Here is a 27,031-nt window from a genome sequence, read left to right as displayed (position 1 = left end):
AATCCTGCAGCTGCACTGAATTAACAGCAGTAAGCGTAGTACATTTCATGAAAATTTAGTTGCTGAGAACAGGACTTGAACCAGTGGCGTAACGAAGGGCCCTGCTGACCCTGCTGTGCAGGGGGGCGCTGTCTTATGGGGGGGGGGGGGGGGGGGGCGCCAAATCGTCGTTTGAATGTGGGACAATTTTGAAAAATTTTTGAATTACCGGCGTATCCTCTTATATTGCCTAATTTGTTCAATTTTAGGGAGGGGCACCAAAAGGAGAGGGGGCGCCAACAGGGGGGCGCCAACAGGCGACGTTACGCCACTGACTTGAACCCACAATCTCCCAATGAACGCTTGGATGCTTTAAGTTATCTCGGCCCCACTCAGTCCCAACAATTCACTTATTTGTACTACTAAATTATTTACAAGGAAATATTCAAAAATATTCATATTTACCCTTCTGTACTGAAGGGGACCCTTACAAGATTCTCGATCTTTTGGCAGGGTCACTCATTTAACCCTCGCATATGGTTGAATCCAAACATTCGGCTGAGCAGACCGAGAGGCTGCATAGACCCGACAGAGTCCTTAGCTGAGTGTCACTGTCGCTCACCTCAGGGACTAATGATGCACCAGCGGGGAGTCTAACCACTAATCTTTCGATAGTGAAATCTGAATACCGCCCCTACACCAAAGGAATGTTAATGCATGAAAATGACTGAACCGAATATCCCCAGGCCAATTTTTTAGCCACTGCAGCACCACAACTGATGCAACATGTGTGTTTTTACCAATGTTTCACCTAAAAACCTGCCCTAAGGGATCGTTCACACATGATGTCAGCAGCCTGGGGGGATACGAAACTACGGACTCCGTCGTATACTGAAGGGGACCCTTTTACACTCATTTAACCCTCACACATGGTTTCCATTCGGCTGATCAGACCGGGAAGCTGCATAGACCCGATAGAGTCCTTAGCTGAGCGTCAATGACGCTCACCTCAGGGACTAATGATGCACCAGCGGGGAACCGAACCAATAGCCTTTCGATCGTGAAATCTAACTCCCGCCCCTACACCACCAAAGACCTGCAATTTAATCTTTCAAAATTCCGTTGGGTGCACATACCCAACAGAGTCTTTAGCTGAAAATATCTCAGATCTTGGGCGTTTTCGACCACTTGTAGTTGAAATTCTTAAATATTAGATATCCTAATTTATAACTTTTAATCAGAGTGAATTAATAATTGATATTTGATAATTTATTTATTTGATAGTTTAGTCTGATATTGATATTAATATTGATTATATTGATATTTTTATTATTGAATGAAGCTAACTCCAGACATAAATAATACTACTTCTATTAACAAAGGGACTTGGAGTATAAACGACCAATTTTGCATAATTGTCTATCTAACCAAGAATTCAGGAGGCAAGGGTGGGTGCGTAAACTTTATGGTCTGCACTCTCAGATCCTGTATCACCCTGGATTCATTTCGACGTATTTTTGAACTTGTCATGTCTAATTTTCAATTAAACTAAGCTCAGTTAATGTAAGAGCCGCTTTAGAAAGCACTGGAGTTTATCTCCAGGATTAAATTATATCGAGTTATATGATTTAGCTATAAGGCGGTTTATAAAAGTTGTATTTATTATTTATTATTATTATAAAAGTATATATACTTTCTGGTCACTCTCTTGCTACTCCAAGTCCCCTTTAGAAGATATATGGTCTAAAGTTTGCGCTAGTTATATTTATAAAATATGTTTTTGTCTGCTTTAACTGATACTAAATAAAATTGTTGTTTTCTTGAAAAAATTGTTGTTTTCTTGAGTTTTATTTATGCTATTATGAAAAATATATCAAAACCTCAGGAAACAACAATAGATGGCAGATTGAGCAGCGATGCTTGAAATTTGTGCAAATATTGTTTGATTTGCATTTATCAAGAAAACGACACCGTAGAATCGTTTGTCGTCATGCAGTAACTTCAGTAAGCTACTAACTCACTAATGTGCAAATCTGAGAAATTTTGAGTAAGCGCTCGATTTTTGAATTAGGATATATGATGGAGCGAATGTGCGCGGCGCGCCTCTGATTTTCGCTTTTATGTATTTTCAGCGTGGCTGTTAAGTTTATTATATTTAAATGAAACTTTAATTGAAAACTTTAATTGAAAAATTCAATTGAAAACTTCGGTTGAAAACTTGAATTAAAAACTTTAAATGAACTTTGATTCTTATCTCGATGTCAAACCTTCGCCGCTTGGTGAGGCACAGAGGTGCAGTTTGCCGATCTACCTAAGGTTGCGAGAAGAATTATTTGATGCGCGGCGCGACCCAGTAGTGCATCGCGCTACAAAATGAACTTTAATCTAATATTGAATTTTGATTATAAAAGATTTTAAAAATATATCCAATGTTCAAAATGTAAAAAATGCATTATTAAAAATTGTTTAAATTGAAAAATATAAAGGAAAAAATGTTTATACCACATACATAAACTTAAAACAAAAAACATGTGTTTAAATATGTATTTCAATCTTTCAAAAATTCATGTAGATTTGTTACATCAAAAACTGGTACTGAACAAAATTAAGGAAGAAAAAAAATTGAGCCGCGCATTTAAAGACGTTTTACCTCGAACTATAAAAATCGAACGCTTTGACAACATTTGTCGAATTTCTTCAAAATTGACTTAGCAGATTTATTACTTTACTTCATGGTGAAAAAACACCATTTGCTAATATAAAAAGTGGTGCTTTGTTGTTCAATGCCCCTTGAGCGACGTTTGCATGTATTTGGACTAATTTCTTACTTTCATATGTATTGGTGGATGATGTTTGGTTGGATGACGGACGTCGGCCAAACAGCTACAGCTTTGAAGTAAGACTATAAATTGTGTGTAGCTAAATGAAATTGCACAAGCTTGGAATGCGGTTCTCATAAGGAAATTAGCTCCTTTGGCTACAAAATAGCACGTATGGTTTTGAACATATATAATATGTTTTTTGATATTATATATCAATTAATCGCTGTTTCCTGACATTCTACAATCAACAAAAATGTGTTTCTCCTATATCAGGCACAACAATGTTATGTCCTGAAACCATGCACTAGTGTTTCTATGTTTAGTAGGGTTTCCGGTCATTTATATATGTACAAAATTGTTCGTCTTGTAACCACCAGTATTATTATTTTTTCTATTATATAGAGTTTTTGACATTTTGGAGATATTTGTGATGATGTTATGTCATAATTTTGTACATTACTTTACCAGCGCCAGAAAAAATATGAGGGTAAGATTTCCTCTGAAGAGTTATTAAATTTTAGTTTGAAAAATATCGACTGGGATTATAGTTCTACCGATGATGTTCAAGATATGTGGGCTGAATTACATGGTAAACTGGAGACTGTTGCTGCAGCTGTTCCGACTGCTTCGGTTTATCTCGACAACAGACCTGTCAAGTTGCCATGGAGTACATCTGCACTTAAACGAATGAGAAAGAATAAAGATAAAGCATGGGCTGAGTTTGATATTAATCCATCTGATGTTAATTTTAGTTATGCAAGTAGCAAACAACATACTTATGAAGTAGCAGAAATTAAAGCTAAAGTTAACTATGAAAAGAAAATTACATCTAATCTAAAGCAGAATTGTAAGTCTTTTTACTCTTATTTACGAAATAAACGTCAAATTAAATCAAGTGTGGTTTCTTTAGATAGAGGAGATGGTACACGCACAGATAGTTCAACTGAGTCAGCTGAGGTACTCGCAAGTGCCTTTAGCTCTGTTTTTGTGCGTGAACCACCTGGCCCTCTCCCTAAAACTGAGAATTTAAGACCTGACAATGAGAGTATTGATGATATTGATGATATGGAAGTCAGCAGTTCTGATATAAAAAAGCAACTTTTAAAGCTTAACATTTTTAAGAGTTCTGGTCCGGATGGTGTTCATCCGAAGTTGTTGAAATCGCTAGCTTATGACAACAATTTTGTTGAAGCATTGACTAAATTATTTCAAAAGTGTTCAGATACAGGATCTTTACCTGCAGTGTGGAAATCTGCATCTGTTGTAGCATTGTTTAAAAAGGGTATTAAATCGGACCCCTTAAATTATAGACCAGTTTCATTAACGTGTATTTTGTGCAAAGTGTATGAAAAGTTGGTGAGAGCACATGTATTAAATTTTTTAGAACATCGAATTTCGAAGCATCAGCATGGATTTGTTAAGGGTAAATCGTGTTTATCTAATCTTTTAGAGACATTTGATGACATTCTTGACATTTTAGATGAAGGTGCCCCGGTTGATCTTCTATACTTTGATTTTAGTAAGGCATTCGACACAGTCCCCCACTTTAGACTTCTGTCTAAATTGGAAGGCTTTGGTGCCAAAGGAAAGGTTTTAAATGTTATTAAAGATTTTCTGACAGACAGGACTATGAGGGTTTCTGTAGAAGGACAATGGTCCGAGGTTAAACATGTTTTATCTGGTGTTCCTCAGGGGTCAGTTCTAGGCCCTCTCCTATTCATTCTGTATATTAATGATTTGCCTGACCTTGTAAAAAATAAGATAAAGTTATTTGCTGATGATCTTAAATTAATTGGTAATGCAGCTAACCACGGTAGTGTTGCTGAAGATATCGAAGAATTAGAAGTTTGGGAAAGTATTTGGCTTTTACAATTTAATCCTGCCAAGTGCAAAGTAGTGCACATTAATTTTAACAACAATCCTAATTTAAATTATAAGGTAAATGGTATAGAACTTGAAGTATCTGCACAGGAAAAAGATTTGGGGGTTATTACCCATAGCTCCCTGCTTTGGAACGAACAGATCAAAGCATGTATCGCTAAGGCAAATCGTATGATTTGTTGGATTGTAAGGAATTTAGTTATTAGAGAAAAGGTTGTTATGATTGCTATATATAAAGCTTTAATAAGACCTCATCTTGAGTATTGTGTCCAATTGTGGAATCCACCTGCGGCTCATGGAAGTTGGGGGACTGTTTTGGAGCTGGAGAGCGTCCAGAGGCGGTTTACCCGTCTGATTGATGAGGTGGGTACTCTTCCTTACAGCCGTAGACTGGAAATCCTCAATTTGACAACGCTGGCAGAGCGGCGAATACGTGGGGACCTTATTGAAGCTTTTAAGGTTATTAATGCTATGACTGATTATGGTTCAGACTTGTTCAGACCAAGCAGATCAGGTCTTAATCTGGTTTCATCCAATAGATGTAGTAAAAGTGTGACAAAGGTCAAGAATATCCAGAAGTCTTTTCTCCCGGAGCGAGTTATTCCATATTGGAACAAGCTCCCTCCGGACGTCAAGAACTCTGTGACAGTTTTAGGTTTTAAAATTAAATTAGAAGGATATAAGATAGATATGATTTCTAAAAGTATTACAAATGATTGCTTTTTTTGGAATGTTTCTAATGAAGTTTTAGTAAGAATTGAGGGAGCCAGTTATGTCAGTAATAAAGAGAAACATAACAATTATCTTTGGTTCCATCCTTATGTGGCAAAGAAGCGTTTTATAAATCTTTATTCCACTGGGAAGTTTTAAAAATAGGATAATGTTTTTGATGAAATATTTTTTAAATAATGTATTTGATAATTAATTAATGTTGGTGGGGAAATATTTATTATATATTTTTTCACACAGTGCGATGATAGTTTGTAGACATGTGTGATGATGTGATGTCATAAATTTTACTTTACTTTACTTTAGGCAACGTTACGCCACTGCAAGCGACCCTGCTAAAAGATCTAGAATCTTGTAAGGGTCCCCTTCAGTCAGTACAGAAGGGTAAATATGAATATTTCGAATATATATGGCTGGTGATATCGAAATGGAAATGGGGGAGGGGTGGACAATGAAAGGAGACAGTTGCCCTAGGGATAAGGGATGAAAGGGGTAAAATAAAGGAGGGTGGAGGTGACTTGAGCCCTGGGATGGAAAATAGACTGTACAGAAGCCAGGAGTTCTCTCTTTCTCTTTATCTTTTAAAGGGGACCCTTACAAGATTCTAGATCTTTAATAGGGTCACTCATTTAACCCTTGCATGTGGTTTCTCATACACTAAGGAGGCTGCATAGACCCGACGGAGTCCTTAGCTGAGCGTCAATGACGCTCACCTCAGGGACTAATGATGCACCAGCAGGAGGAGTTAGGTGACTCCTAAGTCATCCAGGTGTTTGGGTTCAATGAAGCGTTTGGTGCAGTTTACATAATAATCCCTCAGGGACTAATGATACACCAACATCCCTGAGATGAGCGTCATTGACAGACATATGTTCGTAGATGCAGTATTTGACCTGTGATGAGTTCAACTGCCGGTCTGCATTTCATTCCGTTGATGAGGGTAGAGCTGAGGTTTTTAAAAAATGGTCTCATGTTTGTTGTGTAAAGCAATAATATCATGATCTTATTTAAATTTTATCTGGAGATTTGATCAGCCAATAACCACTACAAAGCAATTGTATCAATTGTACATACAAATTTAGATGAACTGTCACATTTTAATGTGATTTGACAGCTCAAATGTAATTGCTAAAACTTTAACCACATTTTGCATGTGTCCTTCAGTCAGTGAGCCTATGGTATGAATGCTATTTTGATGACGTCTTAAATAAAACTAATCACTATGTTCAGGTCGGATTATACTACAAGTGTTGATTGTCAGTTTTTTTTTCGAGTGCTAGGTTTATAATATAATGAGTTTGTTTCTATTTCGCTACCGTAATTAATGAATCGAATATCTTTATAAATTAAAATATATGTTATATCAGTTGCGCTTACACAAAATACAATGGAAATGATTTATTGCACGGCCAAATCATCAAAATTAAAATTGTGTCAAACTTACAGTCAAGCCGTCATTAGATTTAATTCATTTTAGTTGTGTCAATTTACTGCTTACTATGTATCATAGTTAAAGTAAAGTATTACATTTGTAACAACTTACTGTTTTTCTTTCTGTACATTTCTGATATTTATATTCATAGAAGCACGAATATAAAACTATGTCTATTATTGAGCTAAGAAAGATATTATCCAAATTAACTCTGCTAGCTTACAACAACAGTATCATCATTCGTATGGCTAACCCAAATACGCTTAGATTAGACCCTACCTACTGCCATATGTAGTGGAGGTTTTCCATCAGTACCCCACTCTATGGGATAGATCAGGTAAAAGATGTCATGATATTCCTGGGGGGGAGCCAGTGGTATTTGTAAGATTTTGGATAATTGTCATCCACTTTTTTTGTGACATTATCCAATACAATTAATCTACCAAATATTACATTTTCTACAAAAAATGTATATCTCAAAATATGTGCCCAGAAATTCTACTGAATTTTTGGAGATAAATTTGTAAGGAATTGTAGAAGTTTCGTGAATTATCCATGACAATAATCTACAAATATCTACATTTATCTACAAAACATGTAATCTCAAATATGAGCCAGAAATTCTACTGAATTTTTGGAGGATAAATGTATATAAATTGTAGAATGTCCACCACTTTTTTTCGTTGGATTATCCATTCTACATTAATCTTACTAATCTCTACAAATATCCACTCGGCTCCCCCCTATTCTTCATAACTATTTCCCTTCAGGCTCAATCCTGATCCCTAACTTTCTTCTTCTGACTATGATATTGATAATATAGCTTAATAGATATTACAGTGACTGACGTATCAAGTAATAAAGGTTGATTGTTATGGTATAAACCAAACTATCACATTTATCATTCAGAACGCGAATTATTTGCATAACTTGCACATCTTTTCAGATTGTGGAGCTAGAGTGCACAAAAAGATTGTAATCAAAAGATTGCAGGGTCGCTTTAATATTAAATTATTTCAGAATCCTGACAAAAAACTTCTGATAACAATACATTTCTCTAACAGAAAATACAAATTCTTGCGGCAATCATTTCAGGCCGTATCGTGGCACAAACCGACATGAAGAAGAGGCACAAAACAGATGGTAGTCAAGCATTAAAGAGTTAGAGGACGGCTCCTATTGGAAAACAAAGTGAAGGCGGAGAGGACCACTGTTCAAACTGCATGGAAGATAAGGATCGCCGGACGGAGGCGCAGTGTAAGTTACCATTAATTGATTTGCTCTCGTTTTTTTTTTTACACCCCAACTGATATTTTGTCATCAGGCCCAATGTGATTTGCTGACATGGTTTCTTTGCGATATTTTGTTGCCATCTACTTTGGCTATCTCTTGCCGGTAGTTTCTTCTAGGCAGCGGTGACAGCTGTGATGATTTCAGATGAAGGTATCTTGACGGGAAATGTTCGCTTTCATGGACATTTTAATATTCTACTGCAAAAAGTTCAGGTAAGAAAACTGATGTTTTCAAATTGCCTTTTAGTTAAAGCAGTTAAGCACCCAAAAATTCTTGGGATGGGAATAAGGGTGGGCGACAATTGACCCCCGGTCAATTGACCACCCCCCGACAATTGACCCCCCCGAAGTTGAATCCCCCCGGACAATTGACCCCCCCCGACAATTGACCCCCCCGAACACAATAATATAATACAATTGACCCTGGACCCTGACCAGCCCCTGACCTGACCCTGACCTGACCCTGACCTGCCCTGACCCTGACCCTACCCTGACCCTGACCCTGACCCTGCCCTGACCATGACCCCTAACCTAAACCCTAGCCCTAACCCTAACCCTAACCCTGACCCAGGATCCTGACCCTAACCCGGTCAATTACCCAGTGTAATTACCATGGGGGGTTCATTGTCGGTGGGTCAATTGTCGTACTAAACCCTCAACTTTCGGACAAATGACCCAAGAGTAATTACATAGGGTGTTTAAAATTGTCGGGAGTCAATTGTCGGGGGGTCAATTGTCGGGGGGTCATTGTCGCGGTACCGGGAATAAGGGCGGGGGGGGGGGGGGGGGCTCTTGTTTTTTGTCCGTTTGGTACGCTCTATTTCAAAACGGACAAAAAATAGAGCGGACAAAACGGACAAAAAATAACAAAAAAGGAAATAACATTTAGATGCTTCCTCCTCCTCCTCTTTCCCTCCTCCAAATCCTCCTCCTCCTTCCTTCTCTCTTTCTCCTCCTCCTCTCCTGGGTCCTCCTCCTGGGTCCTCTTCCTGGCATGGGCTCCCCGTACTTCTCCTCTTCAGTCCTTCTCATCTTCTCCTCCCTTCGTCCTCCTCCTCAGTGATCCTTCTCAGCCATCTCCTTAGTCCTCCTCGTCCTCCTCACTCAGTTCTTCTTAAGTCCTCTCCTCCTGGGTCCTCCTCTCCTGGGCCCTTCTCCTCCTTTCCTACTCCTCCCCAGTCACCCTCATTCTCCCTAATTCCATCTCATCCTCCTCATTCTCCTCCTCAGTCTCCTCCTCAGACCTCCTCCTCAGTCCTCCTCGGTCCATCTCCTTCTCCTAGTCCTTCCAGTCCTCTTTTCCTCAGTCCTCCTCCACAGTCCTCCTCGTTCAGGTCTCCTCCACGTCAGTCCTCCACTTTCCTCAGTCTTCCTCTCTGAGTCCTCTCCTCCTGAGTCTGAGTCCTCCTTCTCCTCTCCTCATCAGTCCTTCTTCTCCTCACCCCCTCCTCCTTCTCAGTCCCCTCCAGACCCCATCCTCAGTCCCTCCCAGCCCCCATCCTCATCCCCTCTCAGTTCCTCTTAGTCCCCTCTTCCTTCTCTTTCATCTCTCGATAATTTGTTTCAATTTAAATTATTGTTTGGTGATATTGTTTAATGTTACACAATTTATTTATCATACTAAAATGTTTTTTAAACGCATTTGAGACTGACTCAAAATGTGAGAGTAAAACTTGTTTTAAGCCAAAAGTCTTACCTTTGGCTTTAAACAAAGTTTAACTCTCCAGCATATGGAAAATTTGGACATGATAATTTTTCATAAATGAAAAGATCTTCATCCCTTTTTTGTTATTCTTTGTACCTAATTGAGGATTAAAAGTTGAAGAAGGTCATGGTCATTAACGGGCTACCCATTTCTGCAGATAGACTGTTACAAATTGTGGAGAAACTGTAATCAAAAAGTTACAATTTTGTCCGTTTTTGTACCCTATGTCCGTTTTGGTACCCCCCCCCCCCAAATTAATACTGAATTTTTTTTGAAAAAAATGGGAAAATGACTCGAACCTGTCCACAACTGACAAGGGGATTGTTCTCAGGAACAGAAAGATCTTGCTGGGCACATGGAACTAGCGGAAAGGTGAACGATGACACAGTCTGTGGAGATGGTCGGATTGGGAAGGGAGTTTATAACGACTTGCTAAACATGCCGTGTCCTATACAATTTTGGCAGAGGGACTTCGGGAGGACCTAGCCTAGCAATGGACACCGAAGCAGGTGAAATTACTACAACACTAAAGCTTTTAGGACAATCAATGTTTTAAGTATCTCCTTGTAGAAATTGAAAGTTGCGATAAGGTATTTTGAATGCTTTGGGCCTGCTTTGAAACGATATTATAAGACACTTCAATTCCCAGCTCCGGCGAGAAGAGAAAGACACCGGTCAGCCAAAATGTCCGACCCCCAGACGTCTGCAGGTGACTACGCACACAGAACCCAAACATATCAAGAACAATCGAAGGTCAAATGTTAAATGTAGTTTTAACAAACTGTTAGTTTAGTTGATGTGTGATAAGTATTTTTGACAAGTTTGAATTGTGTTTGGAAATATATAATATGTATTGTTCCGTTTCAGCTTCAGCAAAAAGACGTAAAGCCTATCTGGTAAAGGGCCCGCTCCAAAGTTCAGCTTGACTTCCACTCGAAGGCAAGAGATTGAGCCGACCTCACCATTACTGCTGCACCGGAAACCTTGTCCCCAATTAGAAACTTCCCTGAGTCAGAGGCCACGCCGATTAGAACATCTTGAACAGAGTAAGGTATCCCTCAATTGTTTCGTATTGAACGGTTTGAAGATGCATCTGATCGCTATTCAAAAACTTACGAATATCAGATTACTGTCACTTACTCTTCAGGTCATTTTACTAACCTGTACGAGTATTCAACGCCCCGATCCTTGTACCATGTTCCATCAATGAGCCCTGTAACCAGTGAAATGGGGGACTTCAACGCATATTACATCGCTATATATATATAGGAGCTAATTTTACTCTTTTCCAGTCTACTACCTTTTATCTCTCAGGTAAGCGGATTACGGTTCCTCGGATCGACTACAGGTAATTCAAACCATATGCTTGTAAAACAAAATATTAGAAGAAGAATTCTAAACATTTCATACGCGCTTCGGCATTCAAAATGTACGGATATCTATATATGCGTAAGAATAGTATATTATAATGCGTGAAGTTTGAATAGGTAATTCAAGAGTATTTCCGAATTCCAGGCCAGTCAACGTCATTGAGTGCAGATTTTCTAGAATTTCTAAGGTTATGAACAGGCAGGTTCTAACGGTTTGTCGTATTTAATGAGTTAATAGGACTACAATAGCTTCTTATTTTTGTCTTAATTCCAGAATAAAAACCATGCGAAGTCGCAATGCATTTTAAACCTTTCTCCCACTGCAGGACTGCCAACTACTTCGAGCTTCATCACGTGAGGAGCGGTGCTCCGAAGTTCCCGTAAGTTGAAGGCCTTAAGAGCTAGAAACATGTAAATTGTGGCGATCGTTGAAAACTTGGCTAGTCTCATGAGTAATATCTAAAAGGTTGATGTATATCTAAATTTTATTACTAGAGTGGCAAATCGTGGGGACGGTTTCCTTAACTTTTTTTGACACGCGTGACACCGATAACCTTACTTAATCCCCAATCGATTTCACTTGTCAAAAAAAACTGCGACAGCTCCCAATGGAATTGCCACATCTATGGAATTGCAAAAATGGTCCACAATGTTGAGGGGACAAGGTCCATCTTTAAATTTCTGTGAAATCAGCTTCGAATATTGTCGACATCTGTAACTATCGCACAATACTCGGTTTCGATGTACACATGACGTAGTTATAGAAGGAAAGATTTCCACACTCAGAATACACTGTTTTCAGGTACTACCGAGTGGTTACAGTTTACTGTCGTTCATGTCCCACTGAATTAATCGTGCAAGAACAATTACTTTGTAAACCATAACAGCACAGCAGCTATGTCACGATATGGGTATAACGATACGATTTGTTGAAGGCATCGCTGTGTCATTATTTGTTTGTTATTACAGGGCCGTATATTGCTGAACAGTGAAATAGAAATCCTGAGACGTGTAAAACGGAGCTCCCTCTGTGCGATTGAGATCAGAGGGATTTCCATACCACTTTTCTTTACTGCAGTTTTGTATCTTTTGCTACAATTTTGATAGTATAAAAACTTGCATTCAACATCAACAATTTTTATCTCCGAAATTCATAGTGCGGGAATCTTAGTCAAGAGATGCACACTTTCCAATATTATCTTGTCGCAAATTTGTAATTCCGCTTCAACAATATCGCAACGTCCAACAAGGAAGAAACACGAAGCTCGATTAGTAGCGTATAATAAGCACACACACCAAAGTGGATTGACGGTGTCAGTAATTCCAAAATTACGTATGTTCCAGCACTTCTGACTTTCAATCAACCAATAGTTGTTCGGTGGTGGTTTATAAAAGCTTTGTTTTGCAAACAAGTTTCGTGGGATACTGCTCATGCTTACTGTACATCATTAGTTAATATTACATCTGTATAGCTAGAGTACTTACATTACAATACAAATTTTTGTCAGAAAAAAAACTAGGTGTATTTTAAATTGGACGAGTATATTTCCGACTTACATGATAAGTCGGAAATTAAAAGGTGGATATGGTTGTCCTCTCAGGACCAAAGCTCGAAGAAAAATGTATTTAGTGTTTTTGGACCAGGTTTCCTATTTCAAATGCCGGGCAATTACAGTTTCTGTTTGACTTGGCCGTGAGTGCCTGGTCTTAACAGTATCTGCCTGTCATTGTCAAGCTGAAGGGATGAATTTGTACTGTGTATTCAATAGCCTGGTTTATATTTGATGTATATGTATTTCTCTGATTTGTTTTTCAACTTTATAACGTCAACGCAGACAGTCACGCGGACAGAGGAGGTTCAGTGTAGGGGGGGCGATATAAAAAAGGGCCCCAAAACGAGCTGGGTCATTACTCATTTGTGAAGGTTTCTTGCTAGCACACTGACCCTATTCTGTGAGATAGCATTATCATATGCTATCGCCAACGTTATTACTTGGTTCTTCCCTAACGTACAGGAGATTATCATTGGTTCTCGTGATTTGATCTTTCTGTGTGGCTGAAGTGGTCGGAATAACAACTGGTTTACTCATGTTTTTGATTGCTATCAGGTTCGTCCCTTCAACAGAAAGTTTCAGGCCATAGCCCTATGCTGAATATTAAATGCGTTGTAAGGCTAAGCTCCGGGAACTTGAGCTGCCCTGACATCTTTTTAAGTATTACCAATGACATTGGCTTTTCTCAGTTATTACAATTTATGCAAAAGACTGTTTCTCGCGGAAAAAACTAACATGCTCCAAAAGTGTTAAAAACATTTGATAGGCATCCTGCATCAATTCGAGCGTCATTTGGCCGATATGTGTATTGAACATGGAAAAATATTCTAAGCATGGAAAATATGCCTAAGCCGGAAAAATAATTCTAAGCATGACAAATATTCTAGAACTGTTTGGTAAAACATCGTGAGTTCAAAAAAAATTTTCAAGGGACCCATTCTTGGAACTTAGGAGAAAGTGTCGCTGCGCTCTGCGGACAGGATCGCGGATAGACGAAAGCTAGCGACAGAATTGCTATCGAATAGCGCACCAAATTATCAACAAAATATATTCAGGAAGGCACCCAGGTAAATATCTATATATATCTAATATTATATTTTGTTTCTATGCGTTTCACACCAATTGTTAAAATTTGCAATGAACGCGTGTCACGATCGTAGCGCGGCGTAAGTGTGCTTTTTTTGCAATTGAAATTATGTAGATGTACATTTAAAGCACACCTACGGTACAACCGTTTTCACAACGTCTTAACAAAGGTGGGACACCATGCTATTACAATGGATATTGGCCTTGGGATTTAGTGTGGAACTGCAGTATCGGGTTAGGGGTAAAACCATCTGAAATTACTTGATTTAACAACGAATTGAATAAATTACTGTTTGCATCTAATTACATTTAACGAATAATTGCAGAACAACCTCAGGAACCTCGCTGATTTGTAATTCGTCCTGCGCCGTTACTGCGGTTGCGCAAACTACCCGAGACTGCACTGTACTAAGTATATTCTCACGAGTTATCAACCCTGATTTTGTTTGATCATTGTTTTTCTAGATGCTCTGTTTTACTCTTCTATCATTTATTGTGATATTTTTTAAAAAATTGTTAATAAATTGAATATAGTAGTACTAACTAATTATGGTTCTGTGTGCAGATATGATATGTCGGTTTACTTTGTTTTTCACGAAGGAAATTCTTCACCAAACTAATAATTTTATGCTGGAATGAAAATCCGTTTCTGTAAAAGTGTAAAGGTTTTTATAATTCAGGAACAGCTTTAATTTCCCTACACATCCACAGCTTCCGTTCCCAGCTTCAGCCTTGATATTTTATCTTACATTCATATTTGATCGAGATTGTTAGGAAAGATTATATCAAGTATCAAACCCAGATTTTGTTGCTGGAATTACTCTTCTCATCCTATTGATATAAAATTGTTAATAAATTGTTTATTATATAGTAGTTAATAACTCATATGGTTTCTGTGTGCAGATTTTGATATGCCGTGTTTACTTTGTATTTTCACGACGGAATTCTTCACCAAATAATAATTTTATGCTGAATGGAATCCGTTTGTAAAAGTGTAAAGTGTTCTTTAAATTTCAGAAACAGCTCTTTTACTTTCCTAACAGCCACTGCTTCCGTCCCACTTCAGCCTTGATATTTTAATTACATCATATTTGATGAGATTGTTTAGGAAAGTTTATATCAAGAGTATCAAACCTGTTTTGTTGCTGGTATTACTCTTCTCATCATATTAATATAAAAAATTGTTAATAAATTGTTATGAATAGTGAATCACTCATATGGTTCTGTGTGCTGATTTTGTATGCCGGGTTTACTTTGTATTTTCACGAAGGAGAATTCTTCCCCAAACTAATTAAATAAGTATTATGTGGACTGGAATCGTTCTGTAAAGGTTCTTTTCTATTTCCAGAAAACGCTATTAATACCTAACACCACCGTAATATGGTGTGTTTCACTGCGTTGTCATTACTTGGTTTTGCATTGTTTTTTTTTGAAACCTCATAAAGTAGATTATATAGCATTGTAGGTCATTTTTGGTTGATTTTCCTTTTCGTATAATGTACAGCATATTGTATCTATGCTTATAACTGCCAAATAATTTGTTATCTCGACATACTTATTTTGTAGTAAACATGTTCGAAAGGGAAACGTCGGTTACCAAGATTCAAAAATGATGACAAGAAGAGGAACAATGTTGAAGACCTTAATGATTTTTTTGCTAACCGAAAGTGATGGATATAAGCTGGACTTTCTCCCACCTGTTAGTAGATGTTGTAACGTCACGTTTGAGAGCTAAAACCATTAAGCGCACGCTGCCAAGACAATTTTTACAGATACATAATTATATGATGCGCTGAAACTACACAATCAGCCTTGCAGAATAAGAATAATAGCCTACAACTTGATTAGAAGAAATTTCAACTGTTCATATTTTCAGAAAGACGTTCACACCTACGAACATGACAAGTTGGTTAAAAAGGCCTGCAGTGCGATCTAGATTGTAAATATCCTCTGTTAGCCTCTCCTCCACACCTTCTTTTTATTTGTTCATAAATTGGACGCATTGTCATGGATTCTAGAACAAGTGGTTGCGCAAAACGGTAGTTTAAAGGGCTTGGTTGTTGGTCTGTGTTGTTGTGTAACGGTAAGGGTTAGAGTCGGGGATCGCGCTCTCATAGCTCGGAGTAGGCCAGGTTTCGGTGTAAGACAACGTTTGAGATTTAAAACCAGGGGGCCAACGATCGTGAGTGAAATGTCGATGGGTGAAAACCGTTACATTCCATGTGAAGGATAGTTTAAAAAAAAGTGGTCGAAAAGGACGATTTTAAAAGACCGTGCTTGATCGTTGAAATTTAATGATTCTCCTCTAAGGACCGTGTAGATATATGTAGTCGTTTAAGTCATTAATATTACCAGGAGAGGAACATCCGCATCTTATTGATGAACTATGCTTCCTTTCGACCACTCTTTTATCGACCAATGAAGTCACGTATGGGTAAGGTACTATGTGATCACTGATCAGGTATCTACTCCACTTACTCTTCGGCTGTAATTCAGTGCACATTGATGAGAAAAAAGACAAGACTCTGGCAAATAGGAAGTTGCTACTATCAACAATCTTTGAGCTGATCACCGACCCTCAAAAAGTACACGTAAGTAATTATACTTGATGTCACAGATCTTCCGAAATAAGGTCTGGCAGTGGGATCCATTAGAACCTCCGTAATCGATTGAGCTGTACATGGATAAGCAGGCATTTTGCTTTGTACAAGTTTAAACAAGTTTCCCGTTTTTTACGTTACTAGGTTCAGTGATAATTACCGACAGCAAACATTCCACCTTCGTTCAGTCGGGTGGAATGTTTGCAGGTTTATAATTGCCTTGTTCAATAACATGCTGTAGGCATACAGTATACAAACAATTTCCTGAAACGGGAGGTAGGAGAGGTGATGGACAGAGTGGAAGTCTGACCCGATAGACGAAGACATCAAGAACGTTTTTTGAACTTCTTTACAGCTAAAGACGACAGGTTTTTGAATATGTTCTTCAACTTAAACAGTTAATATTTCTCAATGATTTAAATAAAATGATCATTCCCCCCTGAGTCCTGATAGTTGATTATGAATCGCTTTCACGTAGGTGTATTAGATATTACATTAGCTATTAATTTTACCTACATTGACCTTTAGCTACCCGGAGAAGACATGTTGATGGAGGAGAACAATTGGCCACAACTGTTAACGCGGCACCCGATCAGTGTCTCTAAAATTTTTCGAGAGAAGCGACATAGGTATAACCATATTGTTACATTTTAAATTATACCATAGTGAAGCTCACGAATATACTGTATGAGAATTTCGCTGTAATCATTACCGACGATAAATTTGGCACCTACCTTCTCTGAATCGACTGTATCAGTATAGCCTAATCTTGGTCTTTTTAAAATGAATTGCTGCTATTATGGTTAATCGTAGGCGAATCCTCAGGTGCTATTCAGCGAGAGTGATAAAGAAGATGCCCCCGGTTCCGTCACGGCAACCTGGGATCATTGTCAGCCCCCGAGAGTGAACAGAGAGGAGTTATAGCTATATTTAAAAGTCATCCGGAGGGTCACTAGGCGCTACCTGTGCTGATATGTAATAATTAGTATTAGTCATTTTTTGTACTATCTCTGATCGTTAGAACACAGTTATGTTGTCAACGTCAGAGCGGACTCCCAGATTGATATTTTTATGGGTTTACAATACGATTCTTCAAGTAGGGAACTCCTGCTTAAAACTTCGTTTTCATAACTAATCGCTGTGACGTTTCGGTGCGATGTTCACGAGAATAGCTTTGGAATCCGGAGGAAGCCCCGGGCCCCCCGTCGCAACCCCCCGTTCAACCGGACACCACACCAGCAGCCGGGGCCTGCGCCCTCCAACCTGTCAAGGTCCGAAAAGACAACATATCCAGACATCAGAAAGAGACGAGTGTGCCTGAGTGGAGTTACAGCTATTTCGAAACATCATTTAGAATATCGCTGTTAATATGGATGGGTCACACTCACCAGGCGCAGGAGGAAGATTCAACTTTGGTCAATTTAAAGATGGTTACTTTCATCTTTGACCATTTTTTTGTCGATATTTGTGCCGAGGTAAAATAGGAAACCGCATTATTTAATAGACTTTTGCTGTGATAAACTGACGCGTTCGCCATAATACAAAACTCCCTAACCTTAAGGCGTAAGGTTTCCCTCTGTGCAACGTCGAAAATAACTTAGTCACGCCTTTATCATTTCGATGAGACGAATCTTCACCCCCAAGGGCCTCCGAGATACTTCGGCACAATGATGAGGGAGGCTTTGAAGTCAAAACCGGTGATAGAATAATTCAAGTGCAACATAACGTATTAAACTTTCGGACAATAATTTAAAATTTTAGCATTAAAATAATTAGTTAATTTTTTATAAATAATGGTTTATCGGATGACGTCAATCAATCATGAATGAAACAGTTTTATTGAATTGGGCGTTGTTCTATTTGTCTCTCAAGGACGATCCGCATCAGATTTATTACCAGTTAAGCCAATCGTTGTGAACGTCGTTCTTGGTTCATTCCATCGAAGAAACAAAATTAGACGCAGAGCTTGTTTGCTAATTGCTTTCCACAATCTTGAAATGTTTCCCCTTAGGAACTACCAGAGCGATATATTCGTTTGGTGATCAGTGATCACTATTAAAGGGGGCCGGGGGTCTTCATCAAAATTCTCTCAAAATTGATTTTATAGTTGTTTCTGATAGAGGGGGAAAGATATCTATCAGCTGCTTTTGGTCCGATGGAAAAATATTGTTCCTAGCCGAAATTATCGCCGGTCCAAGGTCAGATCTTGGACCTCATTTTTTGACGATTTTTCCAAGATTTTCAAAATCGAATAAAAAAAGTTTCTAAGGCCTATCTCAGAATTCGGCTCGATTGGTCTCTTCTGAATGATCCCTAGATCATATCCTGAAAGTTTAGGGTGATTGCTCAAAAGATGTAGGAGAAGATAGATTTTTTAGACTCGATTTTCAGGGCGCGCGATTGAAAATCGCTTGCGCAATACAATTATTGATACATGTTTCGTATCCCAATATCAGAGATAATATTTTTCCGCCTTCGGCGGCGCGCGCTTCGCGCGCGAAAAGTGGCATGCAACGTATGTCAATACAATTAGTATAACATATAAGCGCTGACCTTTGACCGGCGATAATTTCGGCTCTACGGCACAATATTTTTCCATCGGACCAAAAGCAGCTGATAGATATCGCTCGAGATAATTTTGATGAAGACCCCCTTCCCCGGCCCCCTTATGCATCATTGATACGGTTTGAAACCGCTAGTTATAATTTATGACATGAACTTAAATCATGTTAAAGATTTGTCCGACATTTAAGTTTAAGAACGAGGTTTATTCCTCAAGTTTTAACTTTTAGGCCTTACATTTTCAAGTTTCCCCAAAAGCTTCAACACTATATATTCTTTAAGCACCCAGTTATAGACATTGTTATACACATGTTAAAGACATTCCTTACATTAAATTTAAAACACAGCTTTATAGAACTCTGTACTAATAATCCCAAAATGTGTGTCTGTCTGTGTGTGTGTGTGGGATATTTCCAAACGACTTAATCAAGGAAACGGTATGAGTTATGGGACTGGTTCTTCGGTATAGTTTCGACAAAACTCTGACGATGCCAATGGGCACATTTTTAAAAATCGGCCGGTGGTAAGCTGTGTAATTGATGGTTTTGTACTGCAAATGTGATACTAAAGTTACTCTCTCTCTCTCTCTCTCTCTCTCTCTCTCTCTCTCTCTCTCTCTCTCTCTCTCTCTCTCTCTCTCTCTCTCTCTCTCTCTCTCTCTCTCTCTCTCTCTCTCTCTCTCTCTCTCTCTCTCTCTCTCTCTCTCTCTCTCTCTCTCTCTTTCTCTCTCTCTCTCTCTCTCTCTCTCTCTCTCTCTCTCTCTCTCTCTCTCTCTCTCTCTCTCTCTCTCTCACTCTCACTCTCCCTCCCCATTTACAGCTCCCCTAATTACTGCTTTGTACATAATTAGGTAATTTACCTATTAAGTGTTACTATTGGATACGTATTACGTGATGGGCGCTCAGAATTAAGATTCCATCAGAAGAGAGTTTATTTGGTCAAGCATGAGACACTATGCCCTATGGACTTACTGAGAAATATGTTAGAATCTTTCAGGCATTTTTCAACGGAACCATGAGTGCTGTCAGGGTTAATGGTGAAATTTCTGATTGGTTCTCTGTCAATTCAGGGACTGGACAGGGTGATATAGAAGGCCCTCCTATATTTAATTTTTGTCTCAACTTTGGAATCCTATTGGCTGAGGTTAACAAAACAATCAGTCATGGTGCTGTACTGCAAAAGGAACTGAAGGGTGCAGACGAAAAAGTTATCATGGATAGTGACTACGCTGATGATCTGGCAGTGATGGAAAATAAATCTTATCACTTATTATACCTCTTGTGCTGAATTAAAGATCAACGCTAAAAAGAGTCAAAGACACAATGCATGGCGATCAGCAAGTGTGCGTCCCAGCGACCTTACACCGAAAGAGACAGTATAAAGCTAACAGTGGAGGGAGAACCTGTTGAACAGGTCAGTAACTTTGTTTATCTTGGTACCAACATCAGTGGGGATGGTACCATTGACCGAGATCTTGACATCAGGATCCAGCGTGCTAATGGTGCGTTCCATTAGCTTTGGAAGATATGGAACAGTAGAACTATAAGAACACCCACCAAGATCCGTATCTACAAGGCTGCTGTTATTACTATTCTGTTATATGGAGCTGAAGTCTGGAACACAACAAAGAAGCAGATGAAACGGTTCGAGGTCTTCCATCAGTCTGGTAGTGTTGAGTATCATGAATATTTTTCTAGCTCTCTTTTTCCATGTTTTTGCTTCACAGGAGATATTGTGGTCTTTTTATTGAATATAACTGTAATACATTGATGTAAAGTTTATTTGAATTTTGAAATAAAAATCTGACCTCCCTGAGAAGAATCTTGAAGATAAAGTGGTTCTTCCACGTCTTCAATGAAGAAGTTCTCAGGCGTGCTGGAATTAAGTCTATTGAAACTTTCATCGGTTCGGCTAGACTAGGGTGGTACGGACACGTTGTCAGAAGAGACACGGTTTCCCAATTTTTTACTGGATTGGAAACCAAACTATGGAAGAGACTGATAGGACGACCCCGCATTTACGGCAAAGGCTGGATGGCCTGTGTCATAGGTGCAGATTTCGTTTTGAGGTGAACTTTTAAGTTCCCGAGAAATTTTCTTAAGTTTGCTTTTTTTTCCTCCTCGGGCACATTCGTAACCTACGCGCCAGGTAACCTAAACTACATATTGACCGTTATGTACGTCGGTATCTGTTGAGGAGCCAAATCATCTGAAAAGCCCTTAACCTATATTTTGCTCAGGCACGTAGCCAGGATTTTTCTTTGGGGGGGGGGGGGGGGGGGCTGTCGGCGAGCGAAGCTGCAAGCTGTGGCAGGGGTCTGGGGGCGCGGCCCCCAGCGGGGTCCAGGTAAGGGGCGGACCACATTGGCGGGGGCTAGGGGGGCGCAGCCCCCCGGAAAAATTTTGCGAAATAGGGCTAAATTGAAAGTTTAATGAATTTACAAAAATGTATGGTTTGGCATAATCATTGCCTACAATCCTGACCTGAGTAATTTACCCCTTTGAGACTTTATTTTGGGTTGAAAATTAAGTTTATCGAGTGAAAAATCTCTGGTTCAAATTTGGATTTGGAGCCATGTTTAATTTTTTCTGTTGAGGTCAATTTTTTGCGCAGAAAGCGTTCGATTTTAGGGGAAAAAATGTATTAATTTTTAATTGTAGTTGACGAAATGAGAGTCTCCACTCAGTGTGTTAAAACATAATTCTTTGTCGACGTTTCGGCTACATGCCTTTGTCATAAACAGGACGTACTGAAAACTTACATAGCTGCAAAGATACAATGTTACAATAATCTATTAATACTACGAAATATAACAACAACAACAAATAACATTTTGAAACACAACAACAATCACAAATTTTTTCCAAAAGAAACATAAAATAAAAACGGCTAAAAGAATCCAAATCGCAACAAGCCGTGAACAATTCTTCATACTACTACAAACATTTTACCAAGATAGCTCCTTCATAAAACTGATTAATCAAAAATTATCTAGGTTTATAAGTTCAATATTACATTAACTTCCAAGTATATTTTATCCAATCACCTTCATTTACGGACTCAGACAATTGAGTATTTATTTCTGGGTTTTCACGTTTTATTAGAACCGACTGCCATAATTGACGGTCCACATAGTCTTTACATCTTTTTCGAACTATAAACCGAAACGGTATGTTTGGCATTGAAATGTCTGCATGCTCCTCTAGGTAGTGCTTCCCCATGGCCGTAGATTTGTTGCCATCCCTTACTGATTTGTAGTGTTCCCAGGCTCTACTTCTTTTAAACCTACCAGTTTCCCCAATGTAGGACTTATTACATATTTGGCATATTAATTGGTAGCAAATGTTTTTGATCATGCAGGATTTATCGCACTGGTAGCATTTGCTGTCACTTTGTTTATTGCATTTTGTTTGCTGTAGGCTAGATCTTGTTAAAGCTTCCATGAGACGTTGTCCTGATGTGAATGTTACCCTGGTGGAATCCAAGAGGTTTTGATTTCTTAGGGTATAGTAGACTTTTCGACACGTCTGTTCATTTATATAAGGTAATGATAAGTAAGCTATTTTTGAGTTCTTTTTAGGCGCATTTTGTTTATCCAGTGTATTCTGTGTTTCTCGAATAAGTTTCTTGACAATATTAGGAGGGAAACTATTCTTCTTTAGCATATCAGCTATTCTGTTGATACTGAGATCTTGTAGTTCAGGTGTGGAGCTATTATTGATAGCCCTTCTGATCTCATTTTTGGCTGAGTTCAGAATCGTTCTACGAGGGTGAGCAGAGGCATAATTTAGGAATATGTCCTGGCTGGTTGGTTTAATAAATAAGGAAAAATCTAACCTCTTGTCCACCGTATTCATATAGATGTTCAGGTCCAAAAATGCAACACAATCTTTGGAGCACTCATATGTGAACTGTATATCCCTGTTCAACGAGTTAATGTAGTTAAACAGCAATAGTACTGTGTCTTCATCTCCCTCGATTATGCTGAAGCAGTCATCTACATATCTATCCCACATATCTATGATTGGGAGTCCTACTGGTTTGGGGGGAGCTTCTGGTATGTAGGAATAGTCGTTCTCCATCAGAGGCAATTCGATTGTACAGTAAACATAGATTATTGCAAATGGTGGAGCTGGTTTCACACCCATGCCGAGTCCATTTAGTTGTTGGTAGAACTTTGAATCAAATCTGAAGTATCCTGCCTGTATGACTGATTTGAGGACCAAGTCAAAGTCCCCGAGGTCCATTCCATTTGTATCGATTTTATCCCTGTTGTTTTTTATGAACTTTATGATAACTTTGTGTCCTTCTACAAGTGGGACATTTGTGTAGAGGCTTTTCACATCAGCCGTGAACATTATGTGGTTTGTGTTTATTCTTCCCATCCAATGATCTTCTAATTTTTGCCGAAATTGAGGAGTGTTCTTAGTGTTAACGGGAACCAAGTCTAGTGCTTGGTTAAGTATATTGGTAACAAAATGACCTAGTCTTTCCGCTGGTGAATCTACTTGGGATGTGACAGGTCGCAAGGGTGGCGGTGAAATATCTTTGTGTGTTTTCCATGTACAATAAAACTCTGGTATACGAGGAAGATATGGATTACAATGTTCTCCGATCCAAGGATATTTTTGTGTAAGTGAAATTATCAAGCCATCTATATCTGTGTTCATGCGAGGAAGAGGATTTTTGGGCAGTTGTTTGTATGTACGAGTATCAGATAGCATTTCCTCTACCTTCTTAATGTAGAAAGTTTTATCTGAGATCACGAACTGTTTATCTTTATCAGCTACTTTGATTACAATGTCGTCCCTAGCTCTCAGCTCTTTAACTATCTTCTGTTGTTGGTCAATAGTTTTCAGAGTGGTGTGGTGTTGTTTCTTTCCTAGGGCCTTGTCATAATCCAATATAACTGCGGCTTTCACTGCCTGGAGAACGTGTTCTTTAGCTGGGTTATTAATTTGTTGAGGCTGAAATTTGAAATCTTCTGGTTTTCTTAGAAAAAGCGGCTTGTTAGCCTGATCCACTTCTGTAACATTATCTAAGTACCTAGATCCATACGCATAGCGTTCTAATCCAACTTCAACTTCCTTCAGCATCTCATCTTTCTCTTGTTTTCTAGTGGGCATGTTTGGTAGGGCGAATTTTGGACCTCTATCTAAGAGCTCTAATGTGCCATCCGGTAGGTCGGGTGTTCCAATTACTGTGACTCTTGGTGTGGACTTAGGTTGATTAATAGGTGGTCGTTCCCAGGTGATGAGTTTCTTTAATTTCTTCTTTAGTGTTTCTAATTTGTCTCTTTCTATAACTGCTTTTATTTGACCTGAGTATAGTTCAAGATAGTCTAGGGAATCTTTTTTGAATTTCGTCTGAGCTCTCGTTTTACTATTTAAATTTAAAATGTATGACAACATATCTTCAAGTTTTCTTTCTAGGTCTTTCGTTGGGGGGGGGGTGTAACCCAAAAAAACCCAATCCCAGTATTACCTTTTTCAGGGTAGGAGTTGGGTTTTTTTGGGTTTTTTTGGGTTTTTTACAAATTTTTCATTTGAAGGAAATAAAATCATGTAGGCACCTAGCAAAACAATTATCAGTACAACATCACTGTTGTGGTTCATCACTACAACATCACAATAGATATAATCGCTTAAATATCACCCAGTATTTTATTCACTGATGTGCTCAGAAGAAGTTGGCAATCCAGATATGATATCAGCCATATGTAATGCTCACTTCGATGGCCATGGCAAATTGAGTTAGTAGGGACGCAACTCACTGATGACCCCAACCCTGACCGCAACCGGTACGAGAGGAATAAAGCCTTTCTTCTCACCTTCACGATATCTCTTTCCGTTTTCCTGATCATCCGCTTAACGAGAAACCATGCTCTATCTCCAACTGAAAGAATCTTGCAGTTACCATCAGCTGCATGATCACATGTGATATTAAGTGATATCTTCGATTGTTTATGGCCCTGGAGTCGCTAAAATCTTGACTGGGATGGCATTCGATCTCGCCCTCCATTGAGGCAAACCTCAACAGCCTTATCATGATGCAGAGCATCACCATACACAGTTACTATTTTCGCCCATTCCTCTGATGAGTCAATATCCTCCACTTCCTCTTCTTCATCATCTGTTTCCGCTTCGTCACTCTCTGCTCCGTCAGAAGATGGTTGGAAAGCCTTCCCTTCAAAGTTACAGTGTTCTTGAAGGAGTTCTCTACCCCTTGAGACTCCCTTCTTCATAGCTTGTAACAATCTTGGGGTTGAAGTATCTTTACCTCTAAATAGTTTCTCTGCTTTCGGATGCGGTATAACAAGCTTGTTGCGAGAGTGGGCAACTGTTACAGGGATCAAACTTTTGCCGAGTGCATCAAGCTCGAGGGAACGGTTTGATTTGCCCATGCCAACCAACATATCCTTAGAACACAGATTAGTTCTAATGCCTGCATGGAGGCCTATGCGCAGGAAAGCATAAAGTTTGCTCGCAGGCATCGGATGTAAACAGCCAGGGCATAAAGTGTTGATAACTGTTGTCAGCTGTTACACTGAGAATGTACAGCATCAGACCCTCGAATCATCGACTGTAATAATCGCATCATCAACATTTTTACAAGTAGGCAGGTGGTCTTTCAATGGTTGTGTGAAGCTTAGGTGGCCCAAGGCGTCACCGCTGGATAGAAGCTGGGTGGAAGCTCTGGTCTGATGTGAGGCTCCCAGAACTTTGAAAAGGGGTATCCTGCTGGTGCCCTCTTCCAGACACTCATCGGACAGCTACCTCCGCGTGGTGAAGACTGGATACTGGACAGGGGGTCCAGGCTAAAGGCAGGACGGTCGACGGGAGACATTGAGCCCCGGAAGTTCAATAATTTGATCTATTGACTCCTTAACTCTTGGTCTACAAGAGGCTTTGAGACTCGTAAATCTTTACTGTGGATTGCACAGTAGCTAAAGAGGTGTTGGCTGTTACCCTGTTCAACCTAGTCTACTATGACCCAGCTAGACTGGACCACACTCTGGTAGTCAGGATACGGCTCCCTATGCCCGGGGTACCGGGTAACGAGGTAGTCAGGGGAAGGGTTAGTCCCCGCTAAAGTGTAGCTCTGTTCTCACTCTAACCTCCTTATGCTTTGGGATAAAATCGGAAAGTCCCACACTGGAGCAGTTGACGATTGGGTAAGGATTACAACTGATGCTGTTGGGTAGAAAAAGGAAGTGTCACATTTGTCTTGTATAGCATATGTTCGTGCAATTACATGCTCAAGATACCCAAGATATTATGGTGAGAGTTAAAGATGGCTATTGTTCAAGCGGATGCCCTTAACCTTTTAGTGGCGCAAGAGTTAAGAACACAATCCACTGCCAATGTGCAGGGGACTGCACAGGATTGTGAGCCAACTGAAAAGTCAAGATGAAGTTTATCAACAGCTTAAGGGTTAAAGCCCCTTATTTTTCTAGTGGAAGTGGTTGTCGGGGTAATTACGCTGCTATTACAGAAGCTAATGACTCGGTCTCCACAACACGACAACCTATTTCTACAGAAAGTCAAACAAGAAAACATCAAAAAAATATGAACATCAATTGCATTGTATCATGTAAAAGGGCTGCTCAGGTTGGCACGTTTAACATAAGAACAGCCAGAGAACAGCACAAACGCATCGAACTTGAAGAACTATTTTCTCGAAGCAAGCTGCACATCCTTGCCCTGCAAGAATCGAACATCGGGTAGTGCATGCTGATTGCTGAGAATACCAGAATAGAAAAGATGAACAAAGGGATTCATCCAGTGATCTCATCTGCGTGGAGAAACGCAGCTGGCGCTTCTAATGGGAGAGTAGGAATCATCTTGACGAGGACAGCATATGAGGCTATAAGTCTTATAAAGTTATAAAATCTTACAGCGCAAGGATCCTCACCATGTCTCTTAATGGAAAGCCCAGGCTGTCATCACATGTTACAGTCCTACAGAAGCCTCATCTGATGAGGAGGCAGGAAATCTCTTTTGTCTAAAACCAAGCATCT

At 39.3% G+C, this 27,031-nt stretch overlaps 1 protein-coding gene across 1 annotated transcript in view; it reads right to left on the bottom strand.

Moving 5' to 3' along the window:
• Positions 1 to 27,031, bottom strand: part of LOC134812232 (uncharacterized) — a 112,522-nt gene that overhangs the window by 21,126 nt on the left and 64,365 nt on the right. The gene's annotated exons all lie outside the window — the stretch shown is intronic.

This window comes from Bolinopsis microptera, chromosome 3 (genome assembly GCF_026151205.1).
Source record: "Bolinopsis microptera isolate Bmic1 chromosome 3, MBARI_Bmic_1.0, whole genome shotgun sequence".
NCBI classification, from domain to species: Eukaryota; Metazoa; Ctenophora; class Tentaculata; order Lobata; family Bolinopsidae; genus Bolinopsis; species Bolinopsis microptera.
The sequence above is the reverse complement of the archived record's forward strand: the minus strand, read 5'-3'. Positions and strand labels throughout refer to the sequence as shown.